The following is a 26,009-nucleotide window of genomic DNA, read 5'->3' as shown; positions in this document are numbered from 1 at the left end:
TGTTATGACAGTGCGATAATGTACCTAAGGTTTGTATTCTGTGCATAGTACATATTATTACCCACTCACTGTAGGCATTTATCACATACCCTTTATGAGCAAGGCATGGACATTGACTCACTCCTTACTTAGTCCTCATAGTTATCCTTTGAATGTTGTTATGACTCTTAATTCACAGATAAAAATATTGAAAGTTAAGGGAGTCAAGTGGTTTTTACAAGTTTAAACAAACCCAAGGATATCAAGGAATTCATGTTAGGCCTGACTGTTTCAAGCCTATAAAGCACTGTTACATTAAAAAGTCAGTCATTCCCTCCCTCCCTCTCCTTTTTTGTCCCTCCTCCTTTACTTCTCCCTGGAGTTCGACCTTTTCCAAGGTAGAGTCTTTAAAAAATTCATAACGATGATGTACAAATCAGATGGATTAAAACAATTTAGTAAATTGAAGTAATATGACATCATTATCTCTCTAAATATCATTAATTTCCTTCAAAAATATATCCCATTCTTTATTTTTAAAAAGAATATACTCAAGAAATATATATTAATTATAGAAATATTAGGGCACATAAATACACATGAATGGCCTGAATATTCAGTGATAAAAGACAATTATTACAGGTAACATTTTGGTGTATACCATACTTATCTAGATACTATTTTTTCTCTTATGACACTATCATATTTAATGATCATTCAAAAATATCTTTCTAAATTGGTAAATGTACGTCTACATAATCATTGCTATCAGCTACTTAGCTTCCCATTTTATCAAAGTACCTAATTAAAATAACTCTTATTATTGGATACTTTCATTGTTCCCAGTTTTTTGCTTTTATAAACTATAGTCTTTTGCGTATACATCTTTGTGCCTTCGGCCAATTATATTCTTAGGATAGTTCACTGAAAGTGGAACATATGGGATGGTATTTATACACTTCTCTAGCTCTAAATAGATATTGCCAAATTTCCTCTCTTAAAAGACTTATTTACACTTCCTCTAGCAATGTATGAAAATGCCCATTTCCACAGTCCCACATTAATAGTTATCATCCTTTTTAATCTTTGAGAACTCCATTCAACAAAAAAAAAAAAAAAAAAAAAAAAAAAAAAAAAAAGTGACATTATTGCTTTTCTTTGCATTCTTATGTCTACCCATTCTATAAAATAATCTTATTTTTAAGACTACTGTCTAAATGAAACACAAACTTCCTTAGGTCAAAAACAAAGTCTTCACATACTTAAATATTTATATCCACCATCCTTCCAAAACAGAATAAATTCCCAAAGAGGCATTTGAGACGCTACTTAGCAGAAAACCATGGATTAACTATCTACAACCTTATTTAGAACATCCTTGAATTTTACTTTAAAGCTCAAGCTCATTGTTCTCAGAACTCATCTGCAAAAGATACACACACACACACACACACACACACACGCACGCACGCACACACACACATGCACGCACACACACTGAGAGTGACAGACACTCTCCTAGAATCAGAAAACAGGAAAAGAGAAGGTTATGACAGCTAAGCCTTGACATCATCTGACTTGTACCAGCTTGAACTTCTCTCTCATTCAGTCTTTGTCCCTTTGTGGTCAGCACTAGAGTAGCCAGGGTGTAATGCTAATGTCCCTTCAGACCTTAGTGGGAAAACTATGCGAAATATGCTTGATAGGTTTGTTTTGGGAGATACTGAACACAATTGTTAGTCTGTCCTTTCATAAATGTACTTTCCTAATGGGAAAAAACAAACAAACAAACAAAAAAAACTCCCTAAACAAAACCTAGCTACTGCTTTGTTTTGAACAAAATTCTTATATTTTCCTACAAAGAAAAGCACTGGAGTAGTATCATCTTTTCAAATACTCTAGACCAGTTTACTAAACTATTATTTAAGCTATGCAGTCTGGGTTATGACATTTACACATGAACACACACTCTCTCACACATGTCTCACGAGATGCTGAAAAATAATGGCAAGCAGGCACCAGTGAAAAGATAGTGTATTTAGAGTCTGGTACTTTCTTAGACAATTATCCTCAATTTGGAAATTTAGCAAGTCCAACCTATGTTTGGCTTCATATGATTTTCCACTTAATCTTACCATTACTCTGTATTATTTACACTATCATATAATTTAAAATTTCATACCAAAATTAATTTATATTTGAATCAGCTGCACTTATTTATTAAGAAGCACATACTGTTTAAAGAGAATTCCTGAAAATGGGAAGTTTCATTTAGCTAAATCTAAGGAAACAAAGATAGTCAATTCAAATCTATGATTATGGCCTGGGATCTCACATTATCTAAGAGCTCTCTGGACTAAACCAGAGACATTTTAATGATTGGTCAAACCAGGTTCAAGAGGAAGGTATGCTCTGTTATTAAAAGGAGACTTAATGATTGCATTGCCATTGGGAACAGCACAGAAGCACCAATCGCAGGGTACTTGATCTTGGCATTTTGTGGTGCTTCGCATACTTTAAAGGTTGAAAGTAAAGTGAAGTTCATTCAACAACCTTTGGCACCATGTTGTGGGAATGAGGTAGCTTAAGTCTTTGTGAATCACCCAAAAAGAATCAGGATATGAGTGTGCCAATAGGTATTGATAGTTTGTTTTTGATATGTGTGTGTGTGCGTGTGTGTGTGTGTGTTTGATGTGTGTGTGTGCGCGCAAAATGAACTGGAGGAATTCTACATATGTTCACTGTAAGAGATCAAGAATTATAAAACACTTAGGAATTATGAAGGAACAAAATATAAAGCTGTATAGTGATGTGCCATATTCACTGAAGGATCTGAGAAAGGAATGGGGAAGTATTAATATGAGCTAACATTTACATGGTGCTTATTATGTGCCAGATACTGTTTTAAGAGCTTTATTGATTCTTTCAACCCTCCAAACATCCCCATGAGGTAGTTATTATATTTTGTTGAAGAGAGTGTTGCCAAGGGTCACACAGCTGGTAAATGGCAGAGCTGTAATTTAAATTTTCTTCTGAGTCAAGATGGTACATTTGATGGCCAGGTAAAAATGGATCACTGCCAAGCAAGACCCAAAGAAACATGCAGCCTCCACAGGAAGTTTTATTACTGGCTTCTGAGGAAGTGATAAGTTTGCACATATCATCACAGAAGTAAATGCATTTTTGAGAACTAATCTGGCAGGTCGACATTTGGGGGAGAAACTACACTAGTTTCTAAGGTCTGAGTATATCACGAAATATCTGCAGAATTTGGGTCAAAATATGTCATATTATGGGGCTCAGTTTCTTCTTTTGTAAAACAAAAAGGACAGATGATATGCTGCAATTCTTTTATAAGGCATACACTTAATGACATTGTGGTCTGGTAGGGAAAGCTTTCTGTCCATAAAGACCTCACAGGGGACACAGTGGTATTGTTCTGTGCCATTAAGTGAATGCACTGAAAGAACTTGCTCGTATTTGAGATACTTCAGCATCTTTGTCTTCTCTAAATTCCTCACCTATGAAATAGGCTAAAGCAGAAAGGAAAGTGGCAGTTGGAGGTTCAATATAGATAGAGTGGATTAAATCCTTCTTGTTTCTCTTAGGGATAAGCTTCAATGATGGGGAGGAGGGTATTGGTACTAGCAACAGTGGATATAGTATTCTGATCTGAAATTTGGATCGAATGAGTCTACCCTTCAGAGCATTCCCCAACAATGGCCTTTCCAGTGGCACGAACCTGCAAACAAAGCCCAGTGGTTCATTTTGGACAGCTTTGCCAGTATTCTCCAATCTGACGTTTACAAAACCATTTTCGATGAAGGCAATAAAAGCCTCCTTTCCCTCCTGTGTTGTGTTATGGTCTGACACTATCAAAGCACACAGACAGAGGGCTGTTCTTAACCATATGTAAAATGCAGCAACCTCACAAATCATGCTTTAATATTGTACCATGGAAACACCAAGGTTAAGAGGTAAATCTGTGGTGTAACCATATTGATTAATTGATGTAAGAAAGGTCAAGATAATCTTTATCTTGCTTCAAAGACTCTAGTTCTACATGACAGGTTTATTGAAATAGTTCCTGTGTAAAAAGATTTTTTTTTTTTAAAGGTGGAGCCTTATTGCAAAGAAAGTGGAGGAAATCTCATTAAATGATCACTCAGAAAAAGGCTAGTGAAAGGAGCCCTAATGCATAGAAAATGGGAAAATCTCATCAGTCCCTCAGAAAGTTAAAGCATTAAAACAGGGACTGGCGGGTGAATGTTATTTAGATTTCTATGTATTTTTAATAGGCTTTGTTGGAAACACTTTCACTAATGAAACAATCACAGGAGAAACCAAGGCTGTGACTTAGCCCCGCGCCAGTAAGACCAGAAAAGAGAGCTCCATTCTCCTCTTCCCAACAAGACTACAGAAGACCTCACTTCTGACCTCAGGTCCTGCCTGAGTTAAAAACAGACACATAACACTGTTCACAAGATGGTGTCCTCAGGGCACGTGGGGAAGAGGACATTCTGTCTTTCATGCACGGAAATGTGCAGACATCTAAGAGCAGTTAGTCCAAGCCCACTTCTCTTGGCCTTAGAGAGGTAATGGGGGGTCTGAGAGCTAAAATTTAGGATCCTGAGAAAGCAGTAAGATACAAGTACAAATGGGTAAAGGATTAGGGGTTATATATGTGTAAGTGTGGAGGGAGAAAAAAAATCTAGGTATCAGGAGGATAGGATGCTGATACTGAATTACAGCACTGTTGAATGACAAAAAGGGCCTGAGTTTAGGGGTTGGAGGTGGGGGGATGGGAGTGAATGTTGGATATATTTTCTCGGTATGTTCATGCCTGAAATGAAGCTGAATAGGCTGGTCTACGATGTAGTCACAAGCAAACCCAGAAACCTCAGAGGCTTACTATAATAAAAGTTTACTTTTGGCTCATGCAAAGTCCATGCAGTTGGGTGACACTCCAGCATCTTACAGCTATGACAGTTGGAACATGAGGCTTCACCGCAGCAATGAAGAGGTGTCTAGAGGATCACATGAGATGTTTTGAAGGACAGATCTATCAGTAGATTACTTCATCTTTCTATATCCTGATGTTCTGAGTGCAGTCACAAAACCCTCAACTAACTGCATGGGAGGTTAGGAAATATGCCATTAAAGGATACTTATGTAGGTTTACATTAGAACAGTAGGGATTTAGGTTTTCCTAGAGAAAAATATCCAAAAATACATTGTTAAATATTAAAAGGAGTTAGCATGGGATCTTTGGAGAACTTCATTGCTGCTGTCTCTCTGACTCTCAGGGTAGAAGATTGGGCTCACTTTTCTTTATGTTTTATTCTTTATATTATTTTATGTGTTTAGTTCCTATAGGCTTTTTACCTGCAGGGAAAACATGAACAATAATATAGATATTTGAAATTATTTTCTTATCAAATTGATTTAATTATTCCTTTACTCACTGACTATGTCCACTACCTACAAGTAGATAGGGAAACTTTTATGTTTAGGAGGCCTCCCCATACCAACTGCCCCCCAAAAGAATGGATTTGGAAATTACATTTATTTTACTCACATATTTATACATTTTGTAGCCTAAGGCCAATATCATTAATAATAAATGCTTTAAAGAAATAAATCATAATTTAATACTAATCCATATGAAAATATTAGATTTAACCTTAACATCATAGTCACTGGAATTCTGATAGATCATATGTGACATATTTTGCATTTTTGTGTTATTTGCTTTAACATATGTTGTTAATAGAGAGTAGTTATATGCTTTTCATTTGGACAGACCTTATCCAAAAACAATTTAATATTCACACATCTAATGGGTTATGCACAGCTATTGATCATTTGGATCAGAGTTCAATTTGAGCTTCTGCTGGTTAGATTAGAAATTGTAATCATGGTAAAAGATAAATTATGAGGCCTCTGCAGATCAGTTCTATTTTCAAAGTAGTTGTGCTTTTAGACATGAAACACCAAATAAGGGAAGGTAGAGATCTGTGGTAGTGTTTTTAACATGGGTTTTCTAAGAAATATGTCAAGATATCCTCTGTACCCCTTCTACCATTGTATCAGGAATGTGAAATTTACAGGAAATGACTTTTTTTTCAATAAAGATGGTGCCAGACATCCATAAATTATATGTGAATTAAAGATAAAGGCAAAAAAGGATGCTTATTTTGTAAGTATAAATTTTGATGTAATAAATAAAATGCTCTACTATGAAAGTTATGTAATTTTTAATATCTGGAAATTTGATTTGGATTAGAGATGTCTAAATGAAGATTAATTTAAGTGGAGCAGACCTCTGGTCACTTCAATATTAAATGAATTTATCTTTGATTTTAAAAATTCATTTGTTTGTAATTATAAAAGAAATATTCTCAGCATAGAAAATTTGGAAAATTTAGAACACTCTATTCAAGAAAACAAACACTCACAATCCTATAACCCAGGTATATTGCTATTAATATCTTGAAATATCTCATTCTAGTCCTTTCCTTTGATTTTCTTTCAAATATTATAGAAATACATAAAATGATTTAATGAAACCATATACTTGGATTTAAATGTTAACTTTTTGCTATGTTTATTCAGATCTTTGTTATTCACAAATAAATACATTACAGATAAAGATTCAGATGCTCTACTTCTTTCTCCTCGCTCCTTTTTCCAGAATTAAGTATATTGTGACATTTCTATTTTGTAATTTTACTGTGTCGTATCCATAAACAACATATAGAATTGTTTTTATGTTTAAAAAGTATATAAATGTTATAATCATTATTATTGTTGTCGTCATCATTGTCGTCGTCATCATCATCATCATCATCATCACCATCATGGGGAACACTTAGTAAGCATTTACTGTCTTTCAGGCACTATTCTAAAGTATATCACACACATTAACCTTAGCAAGTGGTTGCTAATATTATTCTCATGTTACAAACAAGAAGACTGAGTTACAGAGAGGTTAATTAATTTGCCAAAGGTCATATTTAACTCATACCTTTACTTTTTTTTTTAACTTGCTTTTTTCATGCAACATTGTGTTTTGAGATTTATTCATGTTGATGCACATGACTCTAGTTCATTCATTTTAACTGCCGTATAATACTCCATTATATGAATGTTATCATTTATTCACCTACTAATATAATTTGAATATCTTTTATATATCCCTTGTGTATATTTGTGGGAGTTTCTTCAGGGCAGTTATATAGAAGTTGAATTGCTACATTATAAATTACATTTTAAATGCAATTACAATTACAATTTATGTGGAAATTTTTATATATTGATCTTATAGCCATCCGATTGCTTTGCTAAACTTTGTTATTAATTCTAATTATCTGTGTTTTTTTCTATGCTGAAAATTGTTTTCTGTGAATGGTGACAGTTTTTTTGTTTTTACTTCTACTGCTATTTTACATATTTTATATTTTATTCTTCTGCTGTATTGGCCAGGGCACCCAAATTAATACGGAGGAGGAATAATGACAGAAAGAATATTTGTCTATTTCCTAATTTAAACACAATGGTTTATGAAGTATGTGTTTGTTTGCTGGTTTGCAGTAAGAACCCCTTATCAGATTGAGGAAACTTCCTCTATTCTTAGTTGGTGAAGAAAGTGATTCAATTTAGCTATTGTCTGTCTATCTGTCTATCTATTTATTTAAATTTAAGTATTTTTAAATAATTTTATGTATTTTTTTCACATTTTAAAATTTAAGTATAGTTGGTATACAACATAATATTAGTTGTGTTAGTTTCAGGTGTAAAATATAGTAATTTGACATTTTTATACTTTAAAATGTGATCATCTCACTAATTCTAGTAAGATTTCATTGAATGCTTTTCTGCACCTTTTGGATTATATGGGTTTTGTCTTTTAATCTGTTAATGTGAAAAATTACATTAGTATAGTTCGAAATTAATATAATTGCTAAAGTTTAATAATCCATGTATTATTAGAACAATATTTAGTCATGATATATTACTTCTTATGACATTGTTGGTATTGTTTTCTAATATACCCACTCAAGGTCTTTAAATCTATATTAAAAATGAGATTTGTCGATAATTTTCCTTTATTGAATTGTTATTTACATTGTTGATGTGAAGGTTTTTAGCTTCATGGAATGAATTGGAAATTTTTCTTATTTTTTTTTTTCTATTTCTTTGGAATAGTTTGCATAATAGGAAAATTATCTTTTCCTTGAAGTTGTGGTAGAACTTGCTAAAATAAGAAAGGTTTAGGAGAGATAATAGTGGAGATTTTTAATTACTGATTCTATTTGGTAAATGGTTATAAGGCTGTTTAATTTTTCCATTTATTATTGAGTTAGTGATGATCAGTGATAGCTTTCTGGTTAATTTTCTGTTTTGTCTGAGTTTTCAATGTACTGGCAGAAAAATTTTCAAAGCATTTGCTTTGTGATTTGAAAAATTTTTACTGTCATTATTTTCCCTTTTTTATTTTTAACATTGATGTATCTTTTATCTTTATTCTTAATCACTCTTGCTAAAGAATTGTCTATTTTTTTATTTTTTGAAATGGCGACCCAGTAAGAACTTATTTGTATGATTAAAAACTTTTTAAGCGTGATGATTTAGCCTCCAAAAGAGTCATAGCCTCTTTGTACATTCACATTTCTAAGGAAGTTCACAAACCCACAGCCCCTAGAATGAAGGAGAGGCTTGATACTACAGGTATCACAGAGTGACTGATCTCCTAACCCACATGCTCTTGTGCAATGTGACCTCCCCCATCGAGGAACACTCCCCTATTAAGAAATGGAGCTTATTTCTTGGCCCCGTTGAATCCAGGTGCGTTCTGACCACTTTGACCAAATATACATGGTAAAAGTATAGCTGTGTCTATTCCAGGTATAGCTCTTAACTGGCTCTGCAGCTTCAGTTTCATGTCTCTTGAAAGCCAGCCACTGTGCAAGAATGTGAACACTCTGAGACCGCTATGGTATAAAAACCATGCAACACGAACAGAGAGAAAAGACTTAAGGGGCACCAAAGTGCCAGGCCTATCTGACTATAATGTATGAACAACTCTAAGCAAAAACTATCTACTGAAGCTCATTTGAATTACGGAAAAGTGAACGATGATAACTGTTCTTTTTTTAGTATATGTGCTGCCAAAGCGAGCGCAACAATTTGTTCTTTTAAGCTTCTAAATTTATGGATTGTTTGTTATACAGCCATAGATATCTAGAACAAGTAGCTATTGTGAAAATCTTCTCCCTTAGCCTTCCTTCTGTGTTTAACAGAATAAATATGCATTTGATACCCAAATCATTAAGAGATTATTAGATGCGAGCTCTAAGGTAAGACTATTCCCTGAAGGACTCAGAATGCTAGTGTGGTACCCTGCTCAAAGTGAGAGCATATGGACATTGGGTGGTAAATGGAGTTTGACCCAAGTCCACCTAATTGTGGGCTCATTGAGTCTCAAATTATTCCATAGGTATTTTCCGAGTTTCTTTTATATCATAGGTAAACATGTATTGCTTAAAGTTGATAAATCAAGATGTAAATATATTACATAGAGCTATAAAAGTATATTATTTAAAGGTATAAAGAATATAATCAAGATCAAAGGGAAAAGAGGGCAGTTACAAGGAAATACAATGATAGGAATTTCTTTATTTATAGCAGGAAGTAAATATTTATTAAAGAAATAGAAGATTAAGGTAGTTATGTATTGTTAGATTAAAAATAAAAGCTAATATAAAGTGCTTACCTGCCTCTGTTATAAATGGCTTACAAATATTTTTTAATTTATTTATTATGGTGACATTGGTTAACAAAATCTAGTAAGTTTCAAGTGTACAATTCAATAATAATTCATATATATATATTGCATTGTATGTTCATTTCCAAATATTAACTCATTTAATCTTTATAACAATCATTTCATGTAGATATTATTACTTATCCTCATTTTAGAGATGAGGATACTGTGTCAAAGAGAGCTTAAATATAATTAGCCCAAAGTCACACAGGAGGGATACAAATAATTATAATGGAAGCCATCACAAGAAGACAAAACAGACTACAAATCTCTCAGATTGGGTTTTTGGTTTCTGAATAGGTCTACACTATAATGTTTGCACTCAGACAGTTTCCTCTGGACAATCTCGATGTTGTATAGTCTTTGGCCTTACTCATTCTTTCCTGATAACTTGGAGCCATCATCCCAGATATACTACATAAATCACTGCCCATTTTTTATGGGAGGGTATGTTTCTTTCTGTATATTTTCATATTGGCCCCATGTTGTGGGTGGTGAATTACGTAGGGCTGAGGAGTGGCAGTCCTGATGTCCATTTTGGGAGAGGAGACTGAAGAAATAACACCTTTGGTGTGCGGATCAGAGAAACAAAACATTGGTGGTACCAAATAGTGTTCAGTTTATGGCCACACCTTCATCACTGCCGTGTCCAAAGAATGGATAGAGTTTTCTCAGAGTTTTAAAAAGCTTTATAGTTATAGTGAAGTAGACTTTTTGTTCTTTTCCCTTGACATTAAAATAGTAAACAATAATATGCTCAGGAGCTAATCCTTGAGTTGATCTTTTAAATGCCCTTCTAATTGAAGAAGGATATTAGCCTTGGGAAAAATATCATGGACAACAAAACATTCTTGGCTTTGCAGCTCCCGAGATGAGTGAGTTGGTACCAATTATAGCTTTTTTTTTTTTTCAAGAGTGTTGAATGTAATGGAAGCCAAAGGAACCTACCAACTCCATGTGCTGTTTCAACCATTAACTCAGTCAATAGAACTAATTTCAAGTTCTTTTTTGTATCGATCATTCACAGTGTTAATTTTTGCATTTGGATGGTGACTACTTCTTTTTATTATTATTATTATTATTATTATTATTATTATTTGCATCACAGTTATTGGTCACAAAGTAAGTTAATTTTGTCACTCAATTGTCCTGATACTTTCTTTCTTTTTTTCCTGAGGCAATGGCTGTTTTTTGTCATCACTTGTGAGACTAGATTAGGTCCTCCTGTATGATTTTTTTGAAGACCTCTGTGCACACCAGTGCTTTGGCAATTCAGGAATCAAACTGACAACCCATTGGAAAGGCGTAGCTTGTCACAAGTCTAAAGAGACACAGAGTGACAGTTCCCAGGCTCAAGTGCAAGGCCTGCCTCTCAATCTTCTTTGGCTGGCTAGGATCTTAGCTGATGCAGAGCACTGATGCCAGACAGCAGAGGGCCTGAAGCAACAAAAAGAAGACCCAGTGAGGTAATTGGGACTGACGAAATGTTTGCCTATCTCACAGACTTCTCTGCAACAGGAAGCCAAATTTAATAATATATCCTATGAGAGTCTGAGCATGCACATTTTTGCTCTCTGCTGGTTGAAATTTCGGAACTTTATTATTATTATTATTATTTTTATTTTTGGCACAGATTTCTCAACCTACTCTTCCTCTGAATTTGTGACCTGAGGAGCAGCATGGAAATTATCTCTCTCTCTTTTTTTCCCCCTTGTATTATAGATGATCATGATCCATCAAGGCAGGAACACATGTAGAAATTCAAGCTTGATTAGAGCTGAAGAAGTGAAAGTACTATTGGGTGTCATTGAGGCATCATTCATAATCAATGATGTTTTTAGCTGCTATTATTGCTGTACCTGCTGCTATAGATGAGTTTTTGGTTCAGGTTCAATCTTTGGAGTTAGCTGGGAACATATAATCTACTCAAAGATGAGGATATCAAATCTCAAATTAAAAAGGTAAGATTTTTTCAGAGGGAAAAGTCTGGGTAATGAATAATGCCATTTACCAGTAGTGAGTGGCAGGTCACACAGAATTGACCTTCTTTATATTTTACCCAAACCCCACTCTGTAAAGGTAGTTTGGAATTCAAGAAATTTTCAGAAAAACTGGTGTGTTAGTTTGGGCTACTATAACAGAATACCACAAGCTAGGTACTTATAAGCAACAGAAATTTATTTCTTATAGTTCAGGAGGCTGGAAGTCCAGGATCAAGGTGCAGGAGAATTTAGTGCCTGGTGAGAGCCTTCTTCTTAGACTGCTGTCTTTTCTATGTAATTTTACATGGTGGAGGGGGTGAAGGATGTTTCTAATGATACTTTTATAAGGGCACTAATTCTACTCATGAGAGCTGTTCCTGTTACCTAATTCTATTACCTTGGGGGACAGGATTTCAATATGAATTTGGGGGTGACATGAACATTCAGTCTATTGCAATCAGTTTCTTGAGTCACTTAGGTTTTTGTTTTTGTTTTTTGTTTGTTTGTTTGTAAGTTGAGGCATATTTTACCCCTCAAAATATATGGGGTCAGAATCCAGAATTGAATCTTAAATGGTCAGGAATATGGAGCTGAAGAAGGGTTGGATTTTGATTTTAAAAAGAGGAAGGTAGCCAGTATTAGTGAAAATCAGTTTTCTAGTTCTGTTGATGACAAAATTTATGCTAGAAAAAGAAGCTCTCTGCCACAAACGTGGCTGCTGACTTTCAGAATGGTAAGGAAAAGTTTGAGGGAATCCTCCTGGTAATTGGATGCCTATGCAGAAAAGTGGCCACATAGAGTTATTTTTGCCTTAATCCGGAATTCTTCAAGGCAGTTTATTCAACAACCATTTCTTTACTTTCCCCTGGCCAAAGTAAATTAATTGAGTTCAGTAGTCAAATGGCCATGGTCACCAGGAGAGGCTGAGCCTTGTCTAATCTCTAAGGAGTGAATCTTGATAAATATAATCCTATCACGATAAATCTGTCTACTTTGCCAGTGGTTGGTTTAGGAATGGAACATGTGATATAATTCTGGCTAATAAGGATGCTGCTGTTGAAGGATCTTGGGAGAAAAATAATTTTGATCTTTAAAGTAGATGCACTAGAAAGTTCAGTTGCTTATCTGTCTCTGATTAAAGCTGGGTAAGGGGGCGCTGCTGGATCCTTGGAATCTAACCTGTAATTCTGAGAGGTACTAGCCGAAGGACTGGCGACCTTGTTGAAGATAATAGACTGGACAAACAGAAAGAAACTGATAAACTGAGGATGTCATTGAAGAGCTAAAATAAACAGCCCCTAACTACTTTACTTTCTAGTTTCTTGTGTCATCAGATAATAAATTACTTGATTTTTTAAAACTGACTTTTACTTGAGTTTTCATCTTTTAGTCAAAACTGATACAATACTATTGCAGATAAGTTATATTTTCTATTGTTAGAACCAATTCAGAAACTTACATACATCATCACTGATCCGTTTTATTGTTAATTAACCCATGGGACACATTGGTCTAGAGATATTCATTCATTTATGGACTCATTCAATAAGTGGTTATTGAGCCTTTACTATGAGCCAAGCACTGAGGATTGGGCCATGAACCAAATCAAAGTTGTTTTTACTTTTATGGAATTTATAAACCTAGCAGGAAGTAGAGATGTCGAACATGTGTAGTTAGAGTAAAATACCTTGTGGATTCAGTGATGACTTTACCTGCAGTGTTTGGATCTACCTTTTCAGGATGTGCTGGGCTGTGGTGCTCACGGCCACAAATGGAGGCCATGACAGTCTGGTCTTACTGTGATCAGGATGCAGCAGTGGTTGAGCGTCACAGATGGAGCTTCAGGGTATGGTAAGAGGAGACTGGCAAGCAGGCACTGAGGGCTATGCACTTTCTCCTGGCCATTTTACTAAGTCACATTACTTCACATCATGTTTCTTTTTCTGGTTCATTGGTAGTTTATATATATATATATATATATATATATATATATATATATGTGTGTGTGTGTGTGTGTGTGTGTGTGTGTGTGTGTGTGTGTGTGTATAAATGTATAAATGAAGTTTCCAGGGAAATTGTGCCAAGTATGAGGATATTTACCTCTAATTATTTCTAATTAGTATTTGGGAAATACTCTGAGTCAGATTTTTAAAAGGTGGTATCCTTTATTAGTTAAACTTTTCTTTCTGAAATTTTTCCACTCTTGGCCTCTTTTCTTCCACTCTGCAAATATTTATTGAGTTTTTGCCATGCCACAGGGATGCAATGAATAAACCAGGGAGCAAATACAGGAGTCTCCATTTCATCCTTAAGGAGCTTTATTGTAAGTTAAGAGTCTATGCTTAAAAGATAGATAGTGGGTCTTGAATATTGACTCTGCCACTTACTAGTTGTGAGACCATGGATAAGTTTTGAGAGCTGTTTGACTTCAGACTCTTTGTATACAGAATTGTCACTAATTACAGTAGCCATCACATAGACACTTATGGGAATTAAATAATTCAGGTAAAACATATAGCTAAGTGTCTGGTACATGGTACTGTGCAGTAATAGTATCAGCACTCAGAGGTTAAGCTTATGCATGAGCAATTATAACACAAACCAGCAAGCAGTTAGGCCATAAGAGCTAGTGAAAAATGCTGCATGGAGGAGTCTCTGGGAAGAGGATGGGAAGCCACTATATCATCATGTTGTGGTGCGATCAAATCCAAGACCCACGGAGCCAATCGAGATGAATTGTGAGCCTTTATTAGCTGGCCGGCGACTGACTCTCTACCAGGCAGGGTTAGAAGAGATCAGCCCTGAGCTCCCAGAAGAGGCAATTTATATAGCCACCAGCACAACCCTGAGGAGATCACCACACCCTGGTTAACAGTTGGCCGTTAGCATATCCTTGATCAGATTACCATACCCTGGTTAACAGTATCAGAAGTAAATACTTAATGCTGGCTTACTGGAAAATTGTCCACCCATAACAATCACTTCCTTAAAATTTGTCTTCCCTCTTTGTTTTGGTTAACCCTGTTAGAATATGCCCTCTAGCGTTTCAGGGGGCATACTCCATCTTGATGGGGGCTGGGTAACTTTCCTTTATTTCCTGAAAGCAGGGAGGATCCTTGGTCACTGAGCAGAAATGAGAATCAGACAGGGCAGTCCATTTCTGCTACTAGACAGATACCACCTATTCTCATAGATTGTTCCAGTGATTGTGCCAGATCAAATCCTGTGATTTCAAAGAGCTATGTGACATCGAACAAATATTTTTGTTTATCTGTCTTAATTCAATGATACTTAAACAGAGATGGTTGGACTACATACTTTACAGAGGAGATCCCGTGGTGGGGGCGAGTTGGGATATGGTACATAACATACCCAGCACAGTGTTTTGAATGGAAGCTATTCTTTTAAATATTTATAATCGCAGGTCTACAATTCTTATTGTATTAGTTTGCTGTTGTCACCATAACAAATTATCATAAACTTAGTGGCCTTACACAGCTCAAATTTATTTTATATTTTGGTAGATCAGTAGTCCAGCTAAAATCATGGTATTGAATCTCTTTTCTGGAGATTGTAGAGGAAGATCTGTTTTCTGTTCATTCAAATTATTGTCAGAATTCAGTCCTATTTGGCTATAGGAGTGAAATCTTTTTCTCTTAGTGGGCTGTCACATGAGGAGTGTTTTCAGCTTCAAGAGGCCACCCACAATCCTTGGCTCTTGGTTCCTTCCAATATCTTTAAAGCCAGCAATGGTGGTTTGAGTCCTTCTCTTGTTTGGAATTAATTTTTATTCCTCCGTCTCAGCCCAATTTGCTAAAATTAGATTGGACCCACCCAGATAATCTGGGATAATCTTCCCATCTCAAGGTCTGTAACTGTAATGACAGTCACCAGGTCCCTTTACCACTAAACTAACAAATGTGAAGGTTTTGAGTCATCAGGGAGTGGTTATCTTTGGTGGGAGGTTATTCTGCCTCCCATACTTATCTTTTGACATTAAGGAAAGCACATTATGATCAGCCCTTTTAATTTTTTATCTTGGAAATCTTATTCTGTGTTTCATTTTCTATCCCCGCACATTCAACGTTTCCATAGATCTTTGTTTTCATGCAACAATCTTTATAGTGCACTCCTCTTCATGCATGAATACCTTTTTATTTCATTTTTTATTTCCTTTCCCTTCAAACCAATGATTTTCATAACTAACCAATCTGTTATTACAGCCATCTTTCTGATTTCTGTGATATTTAGCTTTTGTCCCTACTTTTTTTTCTGTTGGTTTTGTTACCATTCAAATTTTTTTCTATTTTCATCAGTGTATGGCTTCTGCATCCTGGGTTCTTAGAATCATTATTTTAAACTTTGTAGAAATAAATTAAAGAGGAGAAATGCAGTACTTTGAGAAACTTTCTGCTTTCCAGCAATGTATTTTGTTTTTATTTTAATTGTTATTAGATTTTTAATTATGAAATTAATACTCATTCACTCTAACAATTGATGAGGAATATAATATTAAATGTATAATAAAACAATTAACGACTACTCCTCACCTTCAGCTAATCCCAGACCTAGTTAATGAACGTTAACCATTTGTGTTCCCTGTGTATCTTTGCATCCCTTTCTCTATGTTGATAAAACCATTTACAAATACATAGAACCTTTTAACTTTCATTTGCTGTAGTGGATTGAACTGTATACCTCCAAGATTTGTATGTTGAAGTCCTAACTCCCCAGGATCTCCAAATGTGACCTGATTTAGAAATAGAATCACTGCAGATGTAATCAGTTAAGATGAGGTCATTAGATTGGTTCCTAATGTATTATGACTGGTGTCCTTCTAAAAAGGGAGAATTTGAACACAGAGACATACATATAGATAGAATGCTATGTGAAGATGAAGACATCACATAGAATTTGACTCAACGAGGAAACAAAAATCTCCCTCACACTTGATACCACAACATAACCACTGGCTAAATAGGTTGGTACATGTTAAGATTTTAGGAAAAACAAAAACAACCAAACACATGTGAAGATTTAAGTAGCTTTGATACTGTAGAATTCCTCTGCCTTTCTGCTACTTCAAATAAAATCAGCTCATAGTGAGAATGCAGTACTCCAATGGTGCAAATGCAAGTCTCTTTAGCTGAGAAATTCTTGACCTGGGGGAATTACACCGGATCTAAGTGGCTGAGGAATTTATCCTTTTGAATGTTTTCAAGATGGGTGTCGATGTACAGGGAGCGGAGTAGGGATGGCTGTACTCCCAGGGACAATGGTAATATCTATGTAAGTTTCCACTAGCTGTGATTTCCATGATGTCTAAATAATGATCAAATTTTGAATGAATTCTAGGCCACAACAAATAAAACACTGCTCTCAGGGCATAGTCAGTGCCTTCTAGGTCCAGCTTTCCACAAGTTTTAAAGTTCATAACAGAAAGTTACATGCCAGGAATTCTCTACATATTCATGTCATCCTTGGAGTAATTTATCCATGAAATGAAGCAGCAGTGGAAAACTAGGCAAATATTGCTTCCTTTTAAGGTCACCGGTTCAAAACAGAGCATGCTGTGAGTGGAGATTGAAATAGAACAGTTTATTTAAGGAGAAAACATTATGGTTATTTTGCTCATCTATCAGGTAGTATTTTCCCCCTAAATGGTAGGAAATTGGTCCTATTAAATTATCAGGAAAATACTAGAATATCTAAGAATATTATCAACTTTAGTTATATTTTTTAATATAACTATATTTCTTAAGTTGACTGATTATTTTGACAGTTATGTCAATTTTATTTATTTTTCAGCTTTAAATTTATTTTATTTTTCAAATATTTCTACATCTCAAGTGTAATGTAAGGCTATAATAATCACTTTATTAACAGATTGGGTTCTTTACCGATCGATATTTTGTTTAAGATATTTAAAGATATCTTCTAAATTGTGACAGACAACTCCTGTGATATTATACACTTGGCCACAAGACCAGAATAAAGTGAAATTAGATGATTATACTTAATTAAATCAAACTATACCAACTCTAACCCCCCCCTCAACAAAAAAGAAAGTGGTAACTTTCTCTTATTAAAAATTTTCTCAGGATATTGTATGTGGGATGTAATTTCTTAAATGGGCCTTCAGACTGATGGTTGTGGCTTCTGAACTATAAATCTGGTTTTCCATGGGGAAGAGAGAAGGGCAGTTACCTTATAAGGAGAATAGTGCCAAGGGGCTAAGAGAACACAGGTGTGTCTATGCCTGAGCCAAACTAAATCTTTTTCAGCCAAAAAGTTTTCAAAACATGGGTTTATGTGAATTTTCTTTCTTATGTCATCAGCCTCTAATGATGGAAAAACAGAAGATATGTAATAATTTGTGCAATGTTATAGTAATCCTTATTTTGTCTCTAAAATTATATGACTGTATAATTTCTGTTTCTTAGCTTACTTAGTCTATGGAGATGTTGTATCATGAATACCTCTAAGGAATTTTAAGGAAGGTTTTGGAATAAGCACAATTTCAAGGAACTATTTTAACCATTTTGCATGGTGCTTAGAATTTGAGAGTGGTACATGAGTCATATATTCAACCTGGGCTTGTTAAATATTTACTATTGTGAGGCAGACCCTAAAAGAAAAGAAAATTCCTTCCAAAGCTAAATATAGATAGGAAGACAGGTGTGTGAATTCTAGTGGTGTGAAAGAAACTTTCATGCATAGGTAATGCTCTTTTGCCTTAGAAGATAACAAGAGAACTCAATGATATAAATCTGTAATGAGAAAATTTGAGACTGCCACATTATTCAAACTTCCATGTCCTAGGATATTTTATTCCTTTTTAGCTGATTATAAAAGTAGAATAAGGTTGGAGTAGAGGAATATGCCAAGGAAAACAGATACTTGGGTTTCATCATTTCTAGAATTACTAATATTCTCTGCTTTCTGTTTTACACTAGATACACTAAATGCTCTCTCTCTCTCTCTCTTTTTTTTTTTTTTTTAAGAATCTTTGGGGAAATGTAACACCCTAGGAAATAATAGTTTTCTTTCCTAATCCATACGTAGTAGTTAATATAGGCTAATGGCTATAACAAACAGCCCCAATATTTAAATGACTTAACATAATTGAAGTTTATTTTTCTTTTGTTTCATAGTCCAGTATGGATCAATGTAGGGCTTTGCTCCACATTGCCACTCAGGGACCCAGGCACATTCTGTTGTATGGTTTCACCATCTTATAGAACCTTTTTCTCCTTTTCATTTAACTGCACATATGGGGAAAGTGAGAAAATGTGAAGAAAGCATATCCATTTCAACTGCATTTCATTGATTGGAACTCAGTCAAGTGATTCCATCTAACTACAAGGGAGGCTAAGATATGTAGTGTGGCAGTGGGGCCAGAAGAGAACTCTCTGCCACAATATGTAATAATTTTCAAATAAATATGAAGAAAGAAAATAAACTTTATGTGAAAAAAATAAAACATTTAATATTTAGAGTCTTACAGTGCTTATTGGTAAGAATACCAGTTCTCTTCGTACTATATATTCAAATTGTTTTTTTTTTTTATTCTACACATATTGAGTGCCCACTCTGTGCCACTTTGCTAGACACTGGGTGGTACAGTGGTGAGCCAGATAGACATAGTCCCTGAATTCAACAAGTTAGCAATTTAGTGGCAGAGACATGGTAATTAATGTGTAATTTAAAATACCTGGATGTACTTTTGCAGTAGTTCTGGATAGTACAATGCCACATAAAGAATATTTACTCAACTTCCTTTCAAGTCTGTCTCTGTCACATTCCATAATAATTTCTTAGCTATATAATTATATATACTTTTATCCTCCAGGTACAATAATTTTCAGAGTATGTTGGATGACTGTCATTCCCTAGAGACAGTTAGTGGAAATGGGGTGAATTATTCAGAGCTGGATTTGAGCCAATTCCATAATTTTATACCCTTTGATAAGTGTTTTTAAATAAAAATCCTTTTATCCCATTCTTTTCATTCTTACCATGAAAATATAAAAACTGTTCCTATTTTGCAATTTGGGCCTCTCCTCCCACAAAACTACCTCAAAAGGTGAATAACTCTAACTGCTGGGATAGCTTAGTAGAGGTTCGGCAGAGGAGTGATGAGAACAAAGCCTGCCTGGGAATGGACCGATTGGCGTCTCACCCCAGGACAGTCTCTCAGAAACCTCATGTGGCTGAATCTGCCCCAGACACAATCAGCTACAACTTCTTTAGCTGAGGTCTTCTAAGGAATGCCCCAGCATGAGAAGGGATTCAGAGACATTTTTTTCCATAGCCTGTGAACTATACTACATGATTTCACTATCAGGACAGGAAAGGCTACATTAGGCTAGTTAGATACACAAGTTTGAGAATGTCCTAGTGGTTCAAGTATCTTGTGCGTTTTATTTTTGGCACATAGAAATGAGGAGGTATCATAACGGAAAGGTGGTCATTTCTCACAGTCTCTTCCTGAATGTGGCCTGGCTTCCTAGGGCTGAGGGGATTGGATGTGAAGTGGGGGCAGTTATAAACTTGGGTTCAAAATTAACTGAAGAGCGTTAGGTCTCATTTGCCTCTGCTTGATCTTCCTGGATGTCCCAGCAGTATGGGGGCAAAACTGGAATCTGTGGTGATTGCTGGAGAATCTTCTGTCCAGGACCGAAAGAGAATCTAAATTTACATTAATCCTTTACGAAGAAAAATAATCCCAAAGGCCTTTGATCTCTTTGGGTATATAATCATACCCATCATGAAATTAAAAAAAAAACTTGAATATTAAGAGTTCAGTGACCCTAAACTTTGCTGATGTTCACAGCTGACACTGAGTTCAAGCAAAACAACTAACTGTAGAAAAAAGGCCTCTGCACAAATGACACTTCAGCATAGTCCTGACCTCCGTTTCTCTAGAAAAAAGGCAGAAATGATTAAAACTCTAGTCTAACTATTAACATTTCATCATGAGCTTTCCTCTCTGACATATGGGAAGTATCATTTATGAAAAGATGCCAGTTCATAAGGAATGAGATAGATTGTCTGTGGAATATTAAAGATGATAAAACTATGTCTGGTATTAATTGAAACATTTTTGAGCTACATTTCATCTGCAAAGAAAACTTCTTTATGTAGTTTCTAGAATTGCAGTTCACTTTTGTTACATTTATGATTAAACACACACACACACACACACGCACACACACATGCACGCACACAGACAATATTTATTTAAGTGATGAAAATGGAAAATTTGGTAACAGGTGGTTGAAAGATGTTTCCAATAAAAATTTAAATTTCTTAGATATTTCTTAGGTATTTTGGAGAAAATCAATAACATGATAAATTGTTTCACATTGGAATAACATAATGATTGTCAACTTGCAACTACTTCTGTCAGAAATTAAATGATAAAAATTTCCCACTGGAATTTTTCTGTTGCGAGAAAGGATTCCTTATTTTCTATTTGTGAAAAGCAACTCTTTTTGAAATCTAGAGTAAAATTCAGAATAAAGCCCTTAAGAGAATGAATGGACTAAATGTTATTTGGAATAAATATAGTTGCTGTTCTTGGAATATTAAAACACATTTTTCAATATTTCTGGGCACCTAAAGTTGTTTTTCTCAGACTATAGATCATTATCATCATCAATTGAGACATAAAGGAAAAAAAATACAGGGGGCAAATAGGCGGCTTATTTTTTGTGTCCTTAACATTTTTTTTTTTTTTTTTTTTTTTGGCAGAATTGACTTCTGTTAGGCTTCTTGAAGGATTTCTCTTTTTTGGAAGCATTCATTACATGGTTTTAATTTTACTTATAAAAGTTTGTTACTTAGTTGGTTTTAGGAATTTGTTTGCTCTAACTATTCTTAGTATATGAGAATTGTTTGTGGCTCTTTAGAAGATAAAGCATAGAAAAATAATTCTGATATGTTCTCTGGTGTGTATGTGTGTGTGTGTGTGTGTGTGTGTATGTATGTATGTGTGTATGTTTGTAATTTGTGCATGTTTGTTGTGTATGTGTGTGTTGCATTTGTGCACAGTTTTCGTGGGCTAAATCCTCAAATTGGAAAATTTTATTTTTATTTATTGGCGTTTAATGTCTGCCAGGTGGATGGGCACATCTTCTGAATTATGAACTTTTTGTGTATCAGTTAAAAATATTTATCCAAGATTATAAAGCTTTTTCTCAAATGCTCCAATATGTAGGCTTTCTACATAGCTGGTTAATCATCTGAAAATCTAATCAGGAAGGTCACCTATCATAAATTCTGCTCATGGGCCTGAATATGAAATTTGTCTCTCCATCTGGCACTCCCTTGCCCTCGGATTCAGGTAGCGTTGTACATTTACGATCAGCCTTGTGAAGGGAGCAGGCTGGTGGTGCCTATATTTAGAGCTGAAGACTTGGTTTTGAGAATCCAATCACATTTTTATTACATGTTTTAGAAAACTCACTTATCTATGTTGGCATTTAATCTCTTTTAATCTCTCCACAAACTATGAATAATGATAATCCACTGCACATAATTTTAGAAGGAATAAATAATACAAAGTAAAACTATTTAAAAAAGTAAAACTATAAAGTCTTATAAAGTTCTCAAGAGATGCTAGGTATTTTTTGTTTTGAAATTTAAAGTTACACATTCCACTTGCCCTGTTCTTCAGTTCTTATTCACTCAGCACAAATATATTGAATCTCTGCTAAGTGTCAGATCCTTAGTAGGTACTGGGATTTGGTGTTCACTTCCTACCTGGAGCTAAAAGTCTGGTGGGAAATCTGACTTTAAAGAAATACATTATTAAGTATGTAATTGTGCCTACTGATAAAAGCTGAGGTGGAAGAATGCTTATTTCTGGGAGTATAATGGAGATTTAATTCGGATTGTAGATCCAAGAAGCCCTGTCTGAACAATCGATACCCCGTTTGATGTTAGATTATAAGGAAAAGCTAGGCAGGTGAAGAGGGGATAGAGATGTCTTTCCAGCAGAGGATATAGCATGTACTGTTGTTCTGAGGTGGAAAACAAGTCTAGAGTGCTGAAGGAATTAAGTGATGGTCAGTGCGGCTAAGAGGTAGTGAACTGAGTGTGGGGCAAATCACGAAGGACGAGGCTGGAAGAGGCATGGGCTAGACCATATTAAAGATTTGGGTCTTATTGCAGATTTGGTTGGAGGTCATTAAAGTGTCTGGGGCAGTTGAGTGGCATGAGCCGATTTATGTTTTAAAGAGTATAAACCTAAAATAATAAGCCATATCATCAGCTACACCTGTAATACCTTTTTCAGTAGCTTGATGGCTCTTGTAAAAATGTAGGTACTTGGGTGTGGTTCCACAGTGTAGTGGTTAGCACGTCTGGTTAACACACAGAAGGTCCTGGGTTCACACCCCACTGGAGCCACAGTCCATGGTCTATGGCCATGCCACCCTGAATAAGCCTCTGATCTCAGAAGCTAAGCAGGGTTGGGTCTGGTTAGTACTTGGATGGGAGACCATCTAGGAACACTAGGTGCTGTAGGCATAAATAATAATAAAAAAAGTAGGTGTTTATCATAAACATCCAAACAATTTACAAAGGAAGACAAAATTCATTTTGAGTCTCTTAAGTCAGAGAGCATCACTTTTAACATTTAGGTGTATTTTCTTTCACATGGTATGCACATGTCATTACAATTTTATATCCAGATGATCAGACTATATTGCTTTTTTCCTCCAATAACCTTAATAGACACTCGACAACATGTAGTGGTCATCTTTTCATGTCAACAGTGATGTACATCTGTATACTTGATGGATGCTTCGTTGTCCTTTATAGTCAATTACACTAATTAGGTTAATTCTCTATTGATGATTTTTAGCTGATTCCGATTTTTTGCCAACATAATGATGTGGCGGGCCCTTGTACATGGGTATATTCAGGTATGTAATTATTTCATTAAAGCAAATATTGAAAAGGGAAAATGCTGAATTAAAGAACATGCACATTTTACAATTTCATGCATATTGTCAATGATCTGGAATTTACTTTAGAGAAATGTGAAAAAGAATCAGAACTTTTATTCTTAAACGAATAGCCAGTTATCTTATTCACTGAAAAAAGAGGATGGGATTTTAAAGCAACTGAAACACCAGTTTTTTTCTTTGCAAACTTAAGGCTGGTTTCTCTCACTTCTTTGTTTTCTTTGTATATAAGTCAGTTTCTCTTACTGGACCGGAAACTCCTTGTAGTAATAGAAATGTTTGCTTTGGGCTACTCCCAGCTCCTGTCCCAGTTTGGCTACTTACTAGCTATAAGACCAAAGACAATGGACTGTTACAGTGGCTATAATTTATCTTTAAAATACTTTAATATGGGTGATAATATATATGAATGGGTGGACGCAAGTTAGTTTTAATTCATGACTAGTTAATATTTGAAGTATCTTAATCCAGAGTACACACCGGAGAGGTACGTAGCATTTGAAAAATTCTAATTGAGAATTTACTTTCTAAAGGCCTTGGGTATAATTTTTTTTAACTATTACTAACTTAATCTATATTAAAGGATTTTCAATTAACATAAGAACTGCTGGAGATTATATTTCATGGGTGAAGTTTACAGTGTACCAGATATGTGTGTAGGTTAGAAATACTGTGTAGGTCCCTGACACCTCCTCCTTCACGGCAAAATTAGAGGCACACTGGCTCCTGCTCTTCTCTGTACCTTCTATTGCTCAAACCTTGTGTACCTGATTCAAACAGAAGTTCAACTTCTATGGGACTGCCTCACCGCCTGCCTCAAGTGGCTTTTTCATTCAAAGTCCTTTTTGGTCTAAGGGTAACTGAGTCCAAGCTTGTACTGCTCACTGCGTGACAGCCAGTAAGTCAAGTGGCAAAGTGTCGGGGCAAGAAAAGCAACTTTATTCTGAAAGCCAGCAAGCCAAGATGATGGTGGACTGGCATCCTAAAGAATCATCTTAAGTACAGAATTCAGGCTTCTTTTGTATCAGGGAAGGGGAAAACAGGAGGAGCAAGAGGTGATTGACAACTGCAGACATCTGGGTGCCACCAGGGGTCTGAGAAAGATCGTGAAACTTCTTTGTTCTTAGTCTGTTGATTCTAGTTGATGTGAGTTCTTTTACAAGGTTCCTGCAAATATTTGATAAACAATCATTATTTTTGTACATAATTCCCTCATCTTTTCAGGAGAGGTACTTTCTGGTAAAGGGCTGTTTTTGTAAAACTCAAGGCACAAGCAGAATTCCTCTAATAATTAGCGTGTCTATATGCAAGACGAAATAGGAGGTATTAATCTCAAGGCCATGGGAACGAAGCAGGCTTGAACAAGATGGAGTCAGAGACCAAGCATTTCGCTTTGGGCACAGAGCTGGGACAAGACCAAGTCTCCAAGGACAAATTTTTATAATAATTTCTGTATCTACTATTTAATAACTATTTGGAAGTACAGTTGAATTCGGACTTGCTTTCTTTGTAGCATACAGTATATTTCATATAACATAGAACAAGAACGTGGGGAAGAAGGTCCACAGTCTTCCAGAGGTCCACCAGAAAAAATTTGCTAGTTGTGCAGAAAGGTTAGTTTGCAATACTAGGAATGTCCTGGAGGTCACTTTTCCCATCTTCTTATAAAAATGTTAAGCTGGGGGACTTTCAGTGACTCATAACTGCCGGGCCCCCTTGGGAAGCTTCTGAGCTGAATTGAGGTTTTTCACAAAACTTTTCCTATGCCCCTACCTTTTTGAAAACAAAATCCCATACCAAAAATAATGGCAGGTAGTACAAGTATTACTACAGTCTGTTGTTGTTGTTGTTCTTGTTTGTTTTGTTTTGTTTTGTTTTTTTAGGAGGGCCAGGGTGTGAGGAGATTGTCAAATCACAACGCTTAAGAAAAATCCCCTTTAAACTGCTTTGTTCTCTCTCCCCAGTCTCATCTCCTCCCTCCATGCTGCCTCAGGTTTTCCATTCACTGTTTATTTTTTCTTTCCACTTTTCCACTTTTATAAGCCTTCTAAAATCCCATTTATTTATGGTCCACACTCTTGCAGCAAATCAAAATTGTTGCTCATATATGCCCCTTGGCACTAAAGAGCTTTTCTTGTTTTAAAGGAGGCTGCTGGATCCATTGCCTTTATAAACCCTCAGGCGAAAGTTTCAGAAGGATGGCGCCTTCCTCACCCAGGGCATCTTTTTCTCAGAAGGCTGCTTTAT

The 26,009-nt window shown here is 35.4% G+C and overlaps 1 pseudogene; it reads left to right on the top strand.

Moving 5' to 3' along the window:
• Window positions 1–23,211: 23,211 nt before the first annotated feature.
• Window positions 23,212–23,322, top strand: LOC118614161 (annotated as a pseudogene).
• The last annotated feature ends 2,687 nt before the right edge of the window (window positions 23,323–26,009 follow it).

Source organism: Rousettus aegyptiacus, unplaced genomic scaffold (genome assembly GCF_014176215.1).
Source record: "Rousettus aegyptiacus isolate mRouAeg1 unplaced genomic scaffold, mRouAeg1.p scaffold_m13_p_2, whole genome shotgun sequence".
NCBI classification, from domain to species: Eukaryota; Metazoa; Chordata; class Mammalia; order Chiroptera; family Pteropodidae; genus Rousettus; species Rousettus aegyptiacus.
Note: the sequence above shows the minus strand (reverse complement) of the source record. Positions and strands in the feature narration are given on the sequence as shown.